Genomic DNA, 17,967 nt, shown 5'->3' with positions numbered 1-17,967 from the left:
CGACACGTCTCCATTCGTCCCTCCATTCACGCCTGTCGCGACACCACTGGAGGCGGGCTGCACGATGTTGGGGCGTGAGCGGAAGACGGCCTAACGGTGTGCGGGACCGTAGCCCAGCTTCATGGAGACGGTTGCGAATGGTCCTCGCCGATACCCCAGGAGCAACAGTGTCCCTAATTTGCTGGTAAGTGGCGGTGCGGTCCCCTACGGCACTGCGTAGGATCTTACGGTCTTGGCGTGCATCCGTGCGTCGCTGCGGTCCGGTCCCAGGTCGACGGGCACGTGCACCTTCCGCCGACCACTGGCGACAATATCGATGTACTGTGGAGACCTCACGCCCCACGTGTTGAGCAATTCGGCGGTACGTCCACCCGGCCTCCCGCATGCCCACTATACGCCCTCGCTCAAAGTCCGTCAACTGCACATACGGTTCACGTCCACGCTGTCGCGGCATGCTACCAGTGTTAAAGACTGCGATGGAGCTCCGTATGCCACGGCAAACTGGCTGACACTGACGGCGGCGGTGCACAAATGCTGCGCAGCTAGCGCCATTCGACGGCCAACACCGCGGTTCCTGGTGTGTCCGCTGTGCCGTGCGTGTGATCATTGCTTGTACAGCCCTCTCGCAGTGTCCGGAGCAAGTATGGTGGGTCTGACACACCGGTGTCAATGTGTTCTTTTTTCCATTTCCAGGAGTGTACTTAAACCTAACGAACCTAAGGACATCACACACATCCAAGCCCAAGGCACGATTCGAACCTGCGACCGTAGCGGTTGCGCGGTTCCAGACTGTAGCGCCTAGAACCACTCGGCCACCACGGCCGGCTTAAACCCCCTCCCTAGAAAATTTGTCTCCTTTATACCTCCTCTGTGTTACCATAGATGACGTGTCTCTTATCTCATTTGTACTAAGACTGAAGTACATGCGAAGTGTCTATTTGCTTCATCCGCCCTGAGTGGAAGTTCTAATAAATGTTCACCAATCTGCGCACAAAACAGCAAGTAGGTTGTGAATCCGTAATCTCTAGGCCGTAAGAAACTGTTAGCGAGGAACTATTAGTTTAGAAATGATTTAATTTCCAACCAGTTTGTTTATACGGGAAGCCACTCGCTTTTTATTGGCAGAACACGAGAAACTGCACAATTACATTCCACTATAGAGTCACAAATAATTTATACTCTTCAACAAATTAATGAATTGCGTATTGATGCAGTTACAATCACACTGTTCTCAGCTACATGTTCCAAATAACCGTGCATTGGAATGAAGACCTAACTAACACCGACCGCAGCAGACAACATGTCTCTCCACCGACACTGACGAACCAGCTCTGATCTTAGAGCTGAGACACTTCACCCGCCATCCAATTTAGGCGCGACCCGAAGATCACCGAAGTGCTTCTTCTGCCTTTTCGTTTATCCCTTGTTTATTATTCTGCTGGTTATTAATTATTCTGCTGGTTATTAATTATTCCCCCCCCCCCATGAACCATGGACCTTGCCGTTGGTGGGGAGGCTTGCGTGCCTCAGCGATACAGATGGCCGTACCGTAGGTGCAACCACAACGGAGGGGTATCTGTTGAGAGGCCAGACAAACATGTGGTTCCTGAAGAGGGGCAGCAGCCTTTTCAGTAGTTGCAGGGGCAACAGTCTGGATGATTGACTGATCTGGCCTTGTAACATTAACCAAAACGGCCTTGCTGTGCTGGTACTGCGAACAGCTGAAAGCAAGGGGAAACTACAGCCGTAAATTTTCCCGAGGACATGCAGCTTTACTGTATGATTAAATGATGATGGTGTCCTCTTGGGTAAAATATTCCGGAGGTAAAATAGTCCCCCATTCGGATCTCCGGGCGGGGACTACTCAAGAGGACGTCGTTATCAGGAGAAAGAAAACTGGCGTTCTACGGATTGGAGCGTGGAATGTCAGATCCCTTAATCGGGCAGGTAGGTTAGAAAATTTTAAAAGGGAAATGGATAGGTTAAAGTTAGATATAGTGGGAATTAGTGAAGTTCGGTGGCAGGAGGAACAAGACTTTTGGTCAGGTGATTACAGGGTTATAAATACAAAATCAAATAGGGGTAATGCAGGAGTAGGTTTAATAATGAATAAAAAAATAGGAGTGCGGGTTAGCTACTACAAACAGCATAGTGAACGCATTATTGTGGCCAAGATAGACACGAAGCCCACGCCTACTACAGTAGTACAAGTTTATATTCCAACTAGCTCTGCAGATGATGAAGAAATTGATGAAATGTATGACGAGATAAAAGAAATTATTCTGGTAGTGAAGGGAGACGAAAATTTAATAGTCGTGGATGACTGGAATTCGTCAGTAGGAAAAGGGAGAGAAGGAAACATAGTAGGTGAATATGGATTGGGGGGAAGAAATGAAAGAGGAAGACGCCTTGTAGAATTTTGCACAGAGCATAACTTAATCAGAGCTAACACTTGGTTCAAGAATCATAAAAGAAGGTTGTATACCTGGAAGAATCCTGGAGATACTAAAAGGTATCAGATAGATTATATAATGGTAAGACAGAGATTTAGGAACCAGGTTTTAAATTGTAAGACATTTCCAGGGGCAGATGTGGATTCTGACCTCAATCTATTGGTTATGAACTGCAGATTGAAACTGAAGAAACAGCAAAAAGGTGGGAATTTAAGGAGATGGGACCTGGATAAACTGAAAAAACCAGAGGTTGTAGAGAGTTTCAGGAAGAGCATAAGGGAACAATTGACAGGAATGGGGGAAAGAAATACAGTAGAAGAAGAATGAGTATCTCTGAGGGATGAAGTAGTGAAGGCAGCAGAGGATCAAGTAGGTAAAAAGACGAGGGATAATAGAAATCCTTGGGTAACAGAAGAAATATTGAATTTAATTGATGAATAGAGAAAATATAAAAATGCAGTAAATGAAGCAGGCAAAAAGGAATACAAACGTCTCAAAAATGAGATCGACAGGAAGTGCAAAATGGCTAAGCAGGGATGGCTAGAGGACAAATGTAAGGATGTAGACGCTTGTCTCACTAGGGGTAAGATAGATACTGCCTACAGGAAAATTAAAGAGGCCTTTGGAGAGAAGAGAACCACTTGTATGAATATCAAGAGCTCAGATGGCAACCCAGTTCTAAGCAAAGAAGGGAAGGCAGAAAGGTGGAAGGAGTATATAGAGGGTTTATACAAGGGCGATGTACTTGAGGACAATATTATGGAAATGGAAGAGGATGTAGATGAAGATGAAATGGGACATAGGATACTGCGTGAAGAGTTTGACAGAGCACTGAAAGACCTGAGTCGAAACAAGGCCCCGGGAGTAGACAACATTCCATTAGAACTACTGATGGCCTTGGGAGAGCCAGTCATGACAAAACTCTACCATCTGGTGAGCAAGATGTATGAGACAGGCGAAATACCCACAGACTTCAAGAAGAATATAATAATTCCAATACCAAAGAAAGCAGGTGTTGACAGATGTGAAAATTACCGAACTATCAGTTTAATAAGTCACGGCTGCAAAATACTAACGCGAATTCTTTACAGACGAATGGAAAAACTGGTAGAAGCGGACCTCGGGGAAGATCAGTTTGGATTCCGTAGAAATGTTGGAACACGTGAGGCAATACTAACCTTACGACTTATCTTAGAAGAAAGATTAAGAAAAGGCAAACCTACGTTTCTAGCATTTGTAGACTTAGAGAATGCTTTTTACAACGTTAACTGGAATACTCTCTTTCAAATTCTGAAGGTGGCAGGGGTAAAATACAGGGAGCGAAAGGCTACTTACAATTTGTACAGAAACCAGATGGCAGTTATAAGAGTCGAGGGGCATGAAAGGGAAGCAGTGGTTGGGAAAGGAGTGAGACAGGGTTGTAGCCTCTCCCTGATGTTATTCAATCTGAATATTGAGCAAGCAGTAAAGGAAACAAAGGAAAAATTCGGAGTAGGTATTAAAATTCATGGAGAAGAAGTAAAAACTTTGAGGTTCGCCGATGACATTGTAATTCTGTCAGAGACAGCAAAGGACTTGGAAGAGCAGTTGAACGGAATGAACAGTGTTTTGAAAGGCGGATATAAGATGAACATCAACAAAAGCAAAACGAGGATAATGGAATGTAGTCAAATTAAATCGGGTGATGCTGAGGGGATTAGATTAGGAAATGAGACACTTAAAGTAGTAGAGGAGTTTTGCTATTTAGGGAGTAAAATAACTGATGATGGTCGAAGTAGAGAGGATATAAAATGTAGACTGACAATGGCAAGGAAATCGTTTCTGAAGAAGAGAAATTTGTTAACATCGAGTATAGATTTAAGTGTCAGGATGTCGTTTCTGAAAGTATTTGTATGGAGTGTAGCCATGTATGGAAGTGAAACATGGACGATAACCAGTTTGGATAAGAAGAGAATAGAAGCTTTCGAAATGTGGTGCTACAGAAGAATGCTGAAGATAAGGTGGGTAGATCACATAACTAATGAGGAGGTATTGAATAGGATTGGGGAGAAGAGAAGTTTGTGGCACAACTTGACTAGAAGAAGGGATCGGTTGGTAGGACATGTTTTGAGGCATCAAGGGATCACAAATTTAGCATTGGAGGGCAGCGTGGAGGGTAAAAATCGTAGAGGGAGACCAAGAGATGAATACACTAAGCAGATTCAGAAGGATGTAGGTTGCAGTAGGTACTGGGAGATGAAGAAGCTTGCACAGGATAGAGTAGCATGGAGAGCTGCATCAAAGCAGTCTCAGGACTGAAGACCACAACAACAACAACATTAATACTTGTGAAATAATGGAATAGTCGCATATTGAGAGATTCTTTAATACGAAATGCAAGCAAATATGCTGTTTAGTTTGTCAAAATTAATAACAAAAGATTATCATTTTGGTGGGCTACTTCCGAACGCAGCAGCCAATCGCAGAGAAGGACCACAATTTGGAGGGTCTTTCTCACGATACCCGTACCGAACAAACCATCTGTCATCGGTAGCTCACACTCCACAGCGTAATCTTGCCACTGGTACCTTCTCAACTACTCTAAGAAGAGCTTCTTATACCTGAGTATGATAGCTGTCAAGCCAGAAATATTACAGTGTCACGTATTCTGTAGGCCGGAGCACCTCGCCCTGCTGTGCTGATGGTCGGTGGAATGTGTCCACGAGGCCCCCGTGTTGGACACGGACGCTACGTGTTGCCTGCTTCAGAATTCCGACGAAAGTGAGGCTGAGTGTTCCCGCTGGGTCCTATTGAAAAGCTCGGTCCCAGAGAGAAAACAGAAGTCTCTTCGAGTAGGCACTATTTTCTATTGCCACCATAAATGGCCGTTCGCGAAGAGAGCTACGCTTATTTTCAGCGAGTTCTCGGGAGAACACACCAGATCTGTTACGTTGTCATTACCTAGCTCGTCCTAAACGACAGGGAATGTATTCGTACGCCCCTGACGTCTGTCTTCAGAGCAGAGCTCCTCTGTCACCGCCGGCCGCTGTGGTCGAGCGGTTCTAGGCACTTCAGTCCGGAACCGTGCTGCTGCTACGGTTGCCGGTTCAAATCCTGCCTCGGGCAAGGATGTGTGTGATGTCCTTAGGTTGGTTTGGTTTAAGTAGTTCTAAGTCTAGAGGACTGATGACCTCAGGTGTTAAGTCCCACAGTGGTTAGAGCCATTTGAACCTCTGTTAGCCCCGTCTTGCTGACAACCAGTACTATACTATGAAAGGAGTCGCCTTAAAACTAAACTGGCCCGGAACTACTGCTGCACCGAGTCAATAGTATTAGGTAAAATCTGTCTCTCTCTAGTCTCTGGCAGACGCAGACAGCGGGCGGGGTTCCTGCTAATAAAACTAAATGTACTATCACAAGGTCTCTCACCAAACGTTCACTGCCTTCTTTCTAGAGTCTGGGGAATATTCCTAGGAGGCCGGAAAGCCGAACCAATGCGTTTCTTTCAGGACACCTCTATTTTAACAACAAATATACAGATATTTGAAATCTTCATTGGTCTCTTTGTAAATTTACTGTTCGTATGTTTCATTTATCATATTACCGACAACGAACTATGATGCTGGACATTTTAACATTTTTTAAATGTTAAGGATAATAAGTTGGCTTCTCTTCATCTAAGAATAGATGATGAATGCAGCTAGCCGCTATCTCTGTGTAATGTCTTGTCTGTATAGACGTGTATCTGTTGCCTTTAAGATCCCCTCACCTTCACACATAAATCTATACAGTAAAGTAAGGTCCTCCCATTTCTTGGCTGATCCGTGATAAGACAGGCGAAAAGTTAGACTAATGGAGGATTATTAGTATTATCTCTGTTTTCATTCGCTCTCTCTCTCTCTTTCTCTCCTTTATCTATGTACAGTTTTTAATATAATATTTCATTACGTGAAATCAGCCAAATAGAATCTTTGGTGGAGTCCTTCGTCTTTGTAATCAGCGGCTGGCTTGCTGTAAGACATCTTTACATTTATTATTACTGTTAAACACTGCATTCAGTCGGGAGAATCAATCGTTTGGACAATTTGTTCATTTTACGAAAGATTGCGGATTCCAGATGTGTACGAAGCCTTTTTGGACGATTTAACACAGACTCAGTGATTGCAGGCTCTCTTCGACACAGCTGAAACTTCCCCACTAATTACAGGGCCAACGTGATCATTAAATGATTCAGGAAAAACTCATTCGTTCATTCACTCCAAAACAAAAAAGTCACAAACCTTATTTATGAAGGAAATTGTGTATTAAATCCATCTCCATTACATGTCCAGATCTCCGGTGATTCCACGTCTTAATTATTTCTTTTACAGTCTCTTTTTCTCTTCAAACAAACCGCTAGCGGCACAAATGTTAATTGGCTCGCTTTAGCGAGAAGAAAAGCAGAATATGTATCTCTCAGAAACACGTCAATCCCTCACCAGATACTCCAGAAGCTGTCCTCGTTACCACTCTAACAACCCTGGAGAATGCATATATGCATCTCTGTTATTTCAAAGAATAAACGCACTAGAAAATACTTTGACGTCGTCGAGCTGTCGCCGCATATATTGCGAGAAAATCAGATCAGATAACTTTTCCAAAGTGAATGAATGTGGATGGTTTGATTGAAAATGGTTAATTGGTGCGTGGTAGAGGGTATTTTCTGTGGGGACATTACAACATGTCAGGAGGTTAATGTGCCTTGATGCAAACGGCACTGTTCCAGTGAATCCGACAGAGATTTAAGTTGCCCAGTACCAGTGTAAAACGCTAGCGCTGGCTCATATAGGGCGTGCAGTTGTCCCTGTACCGGTCGACGAAGCAGAACACCCATTTTGTAACACCGCGTGTCAAACGCTTAAATTCTCTTTTCTTCCGGTTTTCCCACATTCCATGTTACACAACTATACAGTGCTGTGCTCCAAACGTACACAGGTGTGCGAAACTTCAGGACGAAAGTAACTTTATCATCACGTTTCACTGCCAAGCAAAGTATCTCCATGAAACTTGGACCATACACAGGTATACCATAGAACAGAAGGTAACGGAAAGAAATACGCAATGAGGCCAACAGAACAGGCATTTTAATTCGAAGACAATAATTATATGAAGTCATCCCGATTTATGATGGAACCTGAGTAATATAAAAGGCGGGACATGAATCTTAATAAGAGGCAGTACTGCATGCTTTGCGACGTGTTCTCTGGCTGGCTTCAAGTTTAGACAGAAATTCTTGTTGTAGGGCTCTTCATTGATCCACCAGCGTGGTTGTCAGCTGCTGGATGGTCGACGGTGCATGTTGACGTGGCGCAATACGTCTCCACGACGCATCCCACACATGCTCGATGGGATTTAAGTCAGGGGAACGGGCAGGGCAGGCCATTTGCCGAATCTCCTCGAAAACTCCTCCACCTGCACCGTTGCCGTCCTTAAAAATTAAGTGAGAGCTGAATGCGCCCCTGAAAGGACGTAGGTGGGGATGAAAGAGTTCAGTGGCACAATAACGTTGACTGGTGAATATACAGTGTTCAAAGATTTGAAGGTCCACGCAACATTGCGTCTGCACACCCCATAACACCAGAAGGACCAAAATGATCACGTCTGATTGCCTCAGGTCAAGTATTCGAAGGAAGCACTGGAGAACTGACGACATCGAGAAACGTATGGCCCCAGTATGCCAATATCAGTTACTTTTTACAGGTGCATATGGTGCCTGAAGATGGCAAAATGAATTTCCGAAACTGGTAGCGAAGATAAAATAATAGAACTTCCCAATTTGTATGTCTGTTTGGCCGATTTCGTCGTTAAATATTTGACCAGCCGCTATGCCACGTCCATAATGGATCAACAGAGACAACTACCGGTTGTCGGGCAAACAAATCACCCCCATGGGATCGCCGTGCCCACGTGGAGCTTGAAATTTTGTACCTTCAGTCCTCTTAAATATAGTTGCAAATGCACCCTCTGCTTGACGTGAGTCCCTTCGTGCCTGTTGCACAATGTGACGGTCATCTCTGCTGAAACTGACCGTGGTCGACCACCTACTCTCCTATGGCCACCAGTGCAAGTGGTTCAGAACGCTACCCGCGCACGAGAAACAATGCTGAGTGCAACACCAAATTACCGGGATACAATGGTCATCCTTCGTCCTTCATGACGTTTACTGATGGCTCTTTCTGTGCGAATCTGTCTCCGTAACCGAGTTGCCAAAGTGGCAGACCCTCAAGACAGGGACCCGAGTACAATGTCCGGTACTGCCAGGAATTTTTCCTTGATGGGAGGACTGGACTGGGGTGTATTTAGCCTCGTGAATCCAGCTGAGCAGCCAGCTGATTGAGAGACTGAGATGCGCTGATGCTACGCCGCTCTATACCGCATCCGATGATGAGTGACCAAGATGAGACGGCGGTCGGTCGACTATTGCGACTGATCGGGATGTTTTCTTCTCTTGCTTCCCCTTGTGAAGTCATCCATATTTCGTCTCTGGGCCACGTTGTTATGAGGAACACCAGCACTGTGCAGCGCAACCGTTCACTGATTGACACACACACACACACACACACACACACACAGACTACGTCGGTAGCAGGGCCAGCTCCATTTGGCGCTAGTCACGCTGACCTCACGCCCTCACCTCACGCCATATGGCGTCGAGCTTCTTGTACATGAGTGGGGGTGTTCTGACAACATGATTCCGCAGTTTCATTGATGTCCACCTAGTTGTTAGTATGTTACCCGACGGTCTTGCCGCAGTGGTAACACCGGTTCTCGTCTGATCACCGAAGTTAAGCGCTGTCGGGCTGGGCTAGCACTTGGATGGGTGACCATCCGGTCTGCCGAGCGCTGTTGGCTATCGGGGTGCACTCAGCCCTTGTGAGGCAAACAGAGGAGCTAATTGATTAAGAAGTAGCGGCTCCGGCCTCGGAAACTGACGTACGGCCGGGAGAGCGGTGTGCTGACCACATGCCCCTCCACATCCGCATCCAGTGACGCCTGTGGGCTGACGATGACATGGCAGCCGGTAGCTACCTTTGGGCCTTCATGGCCTGTTCGGGAGGGGTTTAGTTTAATTTTTAGTTAGTATGTTATTTTACCTTATCTGTCTCGTCCTTAGGCTTTGCAGAGCAATGTAGTTTCAAATGTTGAAATGTGTGTGAAATATTATGGGACTTAACTGCTAAGGTCATCAGTCCCTAAGCTTACACACTACTTAACCAAAATTATCCTAAGGACAAACACACACACCCATGCCCGAGGGAGGACTCGAACCTCCGCCGTGACCAGCCGCACAGTCCATGATTGCAGCGCCCTAGACCGCTCGGCCAATCCCGCGCGGCCAATGTAGTTTCTCAGAAATTTCTTCCTCAAATGAAGGCCTATGTTTAATATCGGTAGACTTCTTTTAGACAGTATTCAAGAAGCAGCATTAATCTAAAATGGGAGTGGGGCTTTACGAGACGTAAGCTGGACTCGACAACGTGATGGTAGCTCTCGTTCCTGGAATAAGTTGGTCGTGTTACTACCGGAGAGTAAGAAATAGAATCGCGATCTTAACTGCAAAGGGAACGACTTGAAAGGACAGGGTTCTGCAAACTTCCAACGGACTCGTGGGCAGCTGGGACCTCTCTCTACGACGTCAACAGAATGCCGCCACAAGCGCCGGTCAGCGCTTGTTAACGGAGCCATTCCACACACTTAATAACCGCCTCCTCCTGGGGGATTGTATAGCGCCTCAGTCAGTAAATTTTATTGCACGAGCCATTTGAGTAATGTTACAGTAGTAGGGAGACATTCTGAAATCGGAGAAACGCGCAGAGTGCGTTTCAGCAGGAGAAAAACGAAACTCCATTTCGAGGCCCGATTGTATCTAAGAGACGCACTAAAAATTACGACGGCCGTTAGCTTCGGACGACCGCAGTTAGCCGGACCGAAGACGGCATCGGGAATGGCCCCTCTTCCATCACGGTGTCGCCGCGCGCTCGGTGGATCACTCTGGAAGCTCGTTAGCGCCGCCAGATAGTCGGCAGCGGCGGAGGTGACCGCCGCGGTCCAGCAACCGACGGCACGGACAACGACACTCTGCCGATTAACGTCGCCAGGGACAGCGGCTTCGGCAGCTGTGGGACACTGACGACCAGAGGCCTACAGTGACGCTGCGGAATCTTGATAACGCCTTTCCGGAACACGACGAGGGCTACAAAACATCTCTGTCCAAAAATGTAAATAGCTAGAATTTTACAAAAAATAAATTCATGCGGCGGTAGGGACGTCACTTGTACGTTTGGCAGGCACGGGAGTGTCACATAGATGCTCCTTAAACTCTAGCGGCAAACGCTAAGTGAGGCGTTTTTCGTAACGAAGAGGATCACTGTCAAAAATTACGAGACTGTACGTTAGAAAGAAAAGTCAAGCAAGTGGCCCGAAGACTTCTAAAGTAACAGAACCTCGACAGCGAGTTTTCGCCAGAGACAAGGGTATCGTCAGGAGTACAGCAAATGTATTCGCAGTTGTGAATACGAACAGTCATCAGCACTCGAACCCGCTTTACGCGAGCGGTTCCCTTGAACGCTTTGGCTACCCGTGCAAGACTCACGGCCAGCCCAGAACATCCATATGTGGCAGTTCCTGCGTTGCAGCCTGTTCTCGTACACACAGTATGTAATTCGTGTACATGCATTCATGTCCGAAAAGTTGCATCGATATTTTTAATACAAGCACTGCAATGTCGCACCGTTCAAGACTCTCCAAGGAAGTGTGTAGCACCGCTTTTATTTTCTATTACACTACTGGCCATTAAAATTGCTACACCACGAAGACGAAGTGCTACAGACGCGAAATTTAACGGACAGGAAGAAGATGCTGTGATATGCAAATGATTAGCTTTTCAGAGCATTCACACAAGGCTGGCGCCGGTGGCGACACCTACAACGTGCTAACACGAGGAAAGTTTCCAACCGATTTCTCATACACAAACAGCAGTTGACCGGCGTTGCCTGGTGAAACGTTGTTGTGTGGAGGAGAAATGCGTACCATCACGTTTCCGACTTTGATAAAGGTCGGATTGTAGCCTATCGCGATTGCGGTTTATCGTATAGCGACATTGTTGCTCGCGTTGGTGGAGATCCAATGACTGTTAGCATAATATGGAATCGGTGGGTTCAGGAGGGTAATACGGAACGCCGTGCTGGATCCCAACGGCCTCGTATCACTAGCAGTCGAGATGATAGGTATCTTATCCGCACAGCTGTAACGGATCGTGCAGCCACGTCTCTATCCCTGAATCAACAGATGGGGACGTTTGCTAGACAACAACCACCTGCACGAACAGTTCGACGACGTTTGCAGCTCGGAGAGCATGGCTGCGGTTACCCTTGACGCTGCATCACAGACAGGAGCGCCTGCGATGGGGTACTCAATGACGAACCTGGGTGCACGAATGGCAAAACGTCATTTTTTCGGATGAATCCAGGTTCTGTTTACAGCATCATGATGGTCGCATCCGTGTTTGGCGACATCGAGGAGAATGCACATTGGAAGCGTGTATTCGGCATCGCCATACTGGCGTGTCACCCGGCGTGATGGTATGGGGTGCCATTGGTTACACGTCTCGGTCACCTCTTGTTGCACTGACGGCACTTTGAACAGTGGACGTTACATTTCAGATGTGTTACGACCCGTGGCTCTATCCTTCATTCGATTCCTGTGAAACCCAACATTTCAGCAGGATAATGCACGACCGCATGTTGCAGGTCCTGTGCGGGCCTTTCTGGATAGAGAAAATGTTCGACTGCTGCCCTCTCCAGCACATTCTCCAGATCTCTCACCAATTGAAAACGTCAGGTCAATAGTGGCCTAGCAACTCGCTCGTCACAATACGCCAGTCATTACTATTGATGAAGTGTGGTATCGTGATGTAGCTGCATGGGCAGCTGTACCTGTACACGCCATCCAATCTCTGTTTGACTCAATGCCCAGGCGTATCAAGGTCGTTATTACGGCCAGAGATGGTTGTTCTGGGTACTGACTTCTCAGGATCTATGCACCCAAATTGCGTGGAAACGCAATTACATGTCAGTTCTAGTATAATATATTTGTCCAATAAATACCCGTTTATCATTTGAATTTCTTCCTGGTGTAGCAATTTTAATGGCCAGTAGTGTACGAAAATGAACTGGCGGACACGATGAGCAGTAATTTTTGGCTTTTTTGCTGATGATGCTGTGGTATATGAGGTGTCGTCGTAGGGTGACGGGAGGAACTTTTGCAAAGTGGTGTTTATCTGTAAAGGAGACCAGTACGACCAATTCTTGAGTGCTGTTCGAGTATTTGGGATCAGCACCATATCGGGTTAAAAGACGACATTGAAGCGATTCAGAAGAGTGCTGCTAATTCGAACAACACGCAAGTATTAGAGAGATGCTTCGGGAACTCATCTGGTGATCTCTGAAGGGAAGGCGACGTTCTTTTCGAAGAACACTATCGCAAAGATTTAGAGAACCGACATTTGAAGCTGACAGCAGAACGATTTTACTGCAGCCAACGTACATTTCGTGTAAGAACGACCGATGACCTCAGCAGTTTGGTCCCATAGGAACTTACCATGTTAGAACCGCGAAGATAAGGTAAATTAAGGATTTCTCTATTTTCGAATGGAACTGGGAAAGGAACTGACTGGTAGTCACAGGGTACGGTGGGTTGCGCAGTGTGCATGTGGATGTGGATTTAGATTACGTCCTCGCACAAACTTTTAGTGGAACCAACGCGATATGAAAATCACGGAAATGATTACTCACGCAGAAGTTTATCTTCACTCATTCTTCCCATGCAAATGGTGTTAGAAATGTTCTGGTGAGATACTGGTCAGGACTGTCTGCAGAAAGTATGCATCTGTCATTAATCTCTGAAGACGTTGAAGGGTCTCCATGCGAGCTTCTTTATAAGATTTTATTTAAAGTAAACGCATACCAACACCTCTGGTACCTCAATTTACTGCACATTTAGTATATTTCCTCTGGTAAAACTATGCGTTCATATCAGCCAAAGCTTACATATTTTATACTAAAGTTGTCTGCTAATTGTCTAATGCAAATGCGTTAGTCCAAAGTCGATTAAGTTTCGCTACTTCTCTGAGTCCCACACTCATGTTTACAATGCCTCAGTGCCATATTCCAGTCTATCTGTTCTTTCTTTTCCCTCCTGGAATAAGAAAACGATTGAAAGTGTGTGAACAGTTACGAATCCCATGTGCATAACCTTGAGAATAGAGTAGTCTGCTACTGTGACGTATTGCCAACTTGGTGGATGCCTAATGGGTAGGAAAGAGGTTGCTGTTTGCCTTCGTCGAACCTCTTGTGCACGTTGGCTCAGTACAGTAACCCCGCTCTCTGGTCACTTCCGTTGGAGGAATAAAATTCGGTTTCGTTAATGGAGATCGTCACATTTCTCTGCGAACTTGGTAAGATCCGTTGCTCCTCAGAGCTTCTCCTCGATAATTAAGTTAATGTTTGAATGGTGTAACTTTCTGTCTAACTGAAGCTCTAACGCTTTTACCTTATACCTTTATAGTCTATTTGTTTGTGAGACTTCTTTTATTTTAATTTCGCGAGTGTAAAATACTCTGAAATTTAGGTGATTTCGTTGGCTATTGGTTGATTCAACTAATCACTTGTAGGTGTGTTGAATGGGTAACAATTCAGTTCAATTAGCTTCTTTCTTTTCTGACCGCGAGTGCGTGTGCATTATATGATGCCACTATGATATTCCCATTAAATTTTTCAATCCGTTTTATTCCTCACCTCCTATTGTTCGGTAATTGCTTTGTTCATTACCACTACGTAGTAGGCCTCACGTTTTTTACTTTGTTGTGTTGGCAGAAGAGCCAACACAGTGTTACTAGAGGAGGCCGAAATGCACGCGTTTTAGCTCACGCAGGAGGGCGTGAGGAGGGAAGAACTATACTGATGTGAGGTCTGGAACATGACAAGGAATGAGTATTCAGAAAGCGGACTAAATTAGCCTGATACTTAACTTTAATCGATTAATGATGAACGTCGCTCTTGACGGTACATGAGTCACAATATTATCTGTTCAGAAGACATAGTAACTGAATATGGCGACTTGCTAGGTCGTAGCAAATGACTTAGCTGAAGGCTATGCTAAACTGTCGTCTCTGCAAATGAGAGTGTATGTAGGCAGTGAACCATCGCTAGCAAAGTCGGCTGTACAACTGGGCCGAGTGCTAGGAAGTCTCTCTAGACCTGCCGTGTGGCGGCGCTCGGTCTGCAATCACTGATAGTGGCGACACGCGGGTCCGACGTATACTAACGGACTGCGGCCGATTTAAAGGCTACCTCCTAGCAAGTGTGGTGTCTGGCGGTGACACCACATACTTGAACCCATTTATCCTGAAATTCCTGATTTTTCGAACGCATTTTAGTTTCGTTACCACCACGAGCTCGTACACTTATTTACGAGACTTTTGTGGTGTAGTTTCTGCAATCTTCTTCTTACATTGTGCATTTAAATTAAATGTGTTTCTTAGCTCATGTTTTGATCTTCACCCTTTAATTCCGCGTGTTAAAATGATCATTTCATCGGTAATTGTATTTAGGCTTTCAGTACTTTAAATTCATCCCACGCCCCATCCACCTCTGGCTCAGGGTGCATCCTACAGCACTCCGTTGCGCAATAACTGAATGCAGCCCGTTCTTTGTCTTGAATTATCAACTGTTTATTTAGCCCAGGATTATGTAGGCTTGATCTTACATTCTACAGCCTTAACTACCAAACCAGAGCCAAGACTACTTTGGACGCAGCTGCAACCTTTGAGTGCAGAAATTTCCGCAAAGTATGAGAGCTAGCGGCAGCAGCAACGATCACTGTGTTTCTCTATTTAATAATACAACTCCTTACAGATAACGTAGCAACCTTACGACGTCTGGTGTTGCCTGAGTGCAACCGTATGAGCACATTCTTGACAAGAACTGATCCATCTTAACGTAAAATGGGTTTATTATTTTTCTTAGGAAATATAGGATGTTGAGACTTGGTTAAAAATCACTTCAGACCTATGAAACTGGTGGCTTGTCTACAAATCTGATTTTCAAAGCATCTATTTTCTCAAAACTTTGTGCCTTGGGTCCTTACGTTTCTCCGTGCCTCAGTTAATAAAAACTCTAAAGGTTAAACAAAGGTATCACGATGACATGTCACTTAAAATTATTTGTGGTTGTATGAGACGTATGTGGTGCCAATTAAGCGAACTGAAAGCAGCATATCAAAACACAATAAAGTGGCTGTGGGCGCAGCAGGCTCGCCATATCTCAGCTGACGGAACTTCATGAAGACAGGTATGTTTGCTAACCTTCCAGACTATGTGTATTAACGATACCACTTGTAATAGTTGACATCCAACTATTACGTACATTTTTTTGTAAATATGAACATTTTCTCTGTTTAGATCAATCTGAAGACGTTCATAATGATTGAAAGCAGTAATTGAATAAACAAAATATTTGTGATCAGAAACTTTTATGGTATTTATAGAATAATTGGTGGTAGGGCTGGTTTTTGTTTCGTGCCCTCCTTATTACTGTAGAGCTACATTTATTTGTGGCGCAGCAATTTTACCCGTACTGGCTTGTTACGTTAGTAATTAAGTCAATTTGAATTCGTTGTATTGAGCACTAGTAATCTTTGTTGTGTTTACTTTTTCTCACGTGCTTTGATTTGTTAAGTTATGTTATTAATAAATGTGTGTGATTCTTGTTAATTATTTACGCCCACACGACCCCTTAGCCACTTTCCACTCCCAGTTTCCGACACCACTATTCTCTAGTGTCGCCGGAACTTGTGCATAGACTCCACACTTGAGTTTACTCTAGGGAAGAAAGTCCAATGGCAACAAATCAGGCGAAAGTGCAGGCCAACCGATAATGCGCTCATGGATTATCCAGTGGTCAGAAAGGGCTGGGTGATCGCTCACAAGGGAGTAGTGAGCCAGGCAGTCATCGTACTGCTACTACGTACATCTATGCGTTTCAAGTGGTGTTTTCTCTAGGACAACCAGTAACGCTTCGGTAAGAAACTGCGCGCATGTTACAGCAGTCAGAGTTTATTCACTGAATTGAGGACCAATCACGTAGTCTCCAATAATCCCGCACCAAACGTTCACTCTCTACTGCCTCTTATGTTCGACTTGCTTCAGCCAGTGGCTCAGTTATGAATATTTCTTACTTCCATGTGTTTTCTGCAACCCCACTAGTTGATATGCGGGTCAAGTGACACATGATACGGATGGAAGCTGTTTGCTCGTAAACGATGGACTGAATTATTCCAGAGGGTCTCGCATTTTTTTCCAGAGATTATGAGCAACAGTTCTCGGAACATCTATTGAGCTCGCTCAGCGGGTTGCAGGCTTGCTCCTTACTTTCTGCGTAGTATTCTAGAGCCCTTCCAGTAACAAGCTGGCGCACATTCGCTGAATTGCCATTCTTGTTAAGGCATCGTCTGACATGACATTCTTATGCGTCCATCTCAACTGTTCTCTTCGTATTCCTTCTGCATTCTCCGTAAAGAAGCAGCAGGTCTAGTTTCTGTTGGTTTGTGAGAGACATTTATTTTTTGAAACCCACACGCCCTCGACAAATGTGAGCGACATAGACAGAATGACGGCTGCAGTGTTTCGGTGGTCTTTTAGCCAGTACCTGCCACTACAGCACTAGGCGTATGTTTCCTCCTCAACCGATGTGACGTATTTCGTTATTCTGGTTGAAACGTCCCATTAGAAAAATTTATGAATTACTGTGCTGGTGAACCCCTTACGTTTCTTGATTTTCAAACAGCTGAGCAAAACTGAACGTACTCAGACATTTCTATCTTTACTCATTCTGATCATCACCAAACCGACACACAATATATTTAGCGCAACGCAATGTGACTTTCAATAATCCCTACAAAAGAGTGGCCCTGACTAACAATAACTCATACCTTTCATGAATCACTTACAAAAATCTTCGTTACTCGGACTACTGCAATACAGCGAGCGCCACTACTGCCAGCTAAATAAAAGATTCTAACTAATGAAGGCACTAACTACTGATAGGCATAGTCAGCGAATGAAGGATTTTGATAGAGAACAAACAATGTATTTACCTTAATAATGTTCCAAAGTCGTCATATATATATATATATATATATATATATATATATATATATATATATATATATATATATATATATCAGTTCATGATATCCAATATCACAAATTTACTCTTTCTTATGGACACACGTCCACATCGTCCGCTCTCAAAATTCTGCCATTTCTCTGCCCACATCCACCACTGCTGGCGGCTCACCTCCAACTGCGTAGCGCTACGCGCTGTTCATATCCAAATGCCCAACACTACAATGGCAAATATTCCAACAACGCCAACCAGCCACAGACTGCACATAGCACAGTCAGTGATTTTCATACAGAACACTACGTGACGTTACC

General features: G+C 44.9%; 1 pseudogene; it reads left to right on the top strand.

Moving 5' to 3' along the window:
* The first annotated feature begins 9,205 nt into the window (after positions 1 to 9,205).
* LOC126263927 (5S ribosomal RNA) lies at positions 9,206 to 9,323 on the top strand (annotated as a pseudogene).
* Positions 9,324 to 17,967: the final 8,644 nt, after the last annotated feature.

Source organism: Schistocerca nitens, chromosome 6, assembly GCF_023898315.1.
Source record: "Schistocerca nitens isolate TAMUIC-IGC-003100 chromosome 6, iqSchNite1.1, whole genome shotgun sequence".
Taxonomy (NCBI): Eukaryota; Metazoa; Arthropoda; class Insecta; order Orthoptera; family Acrididae; genus Schistocerca; species Schistocerca nitens.
This window is presented reverse-complemented; position numbering and strand designations above follow the sequence as displayed.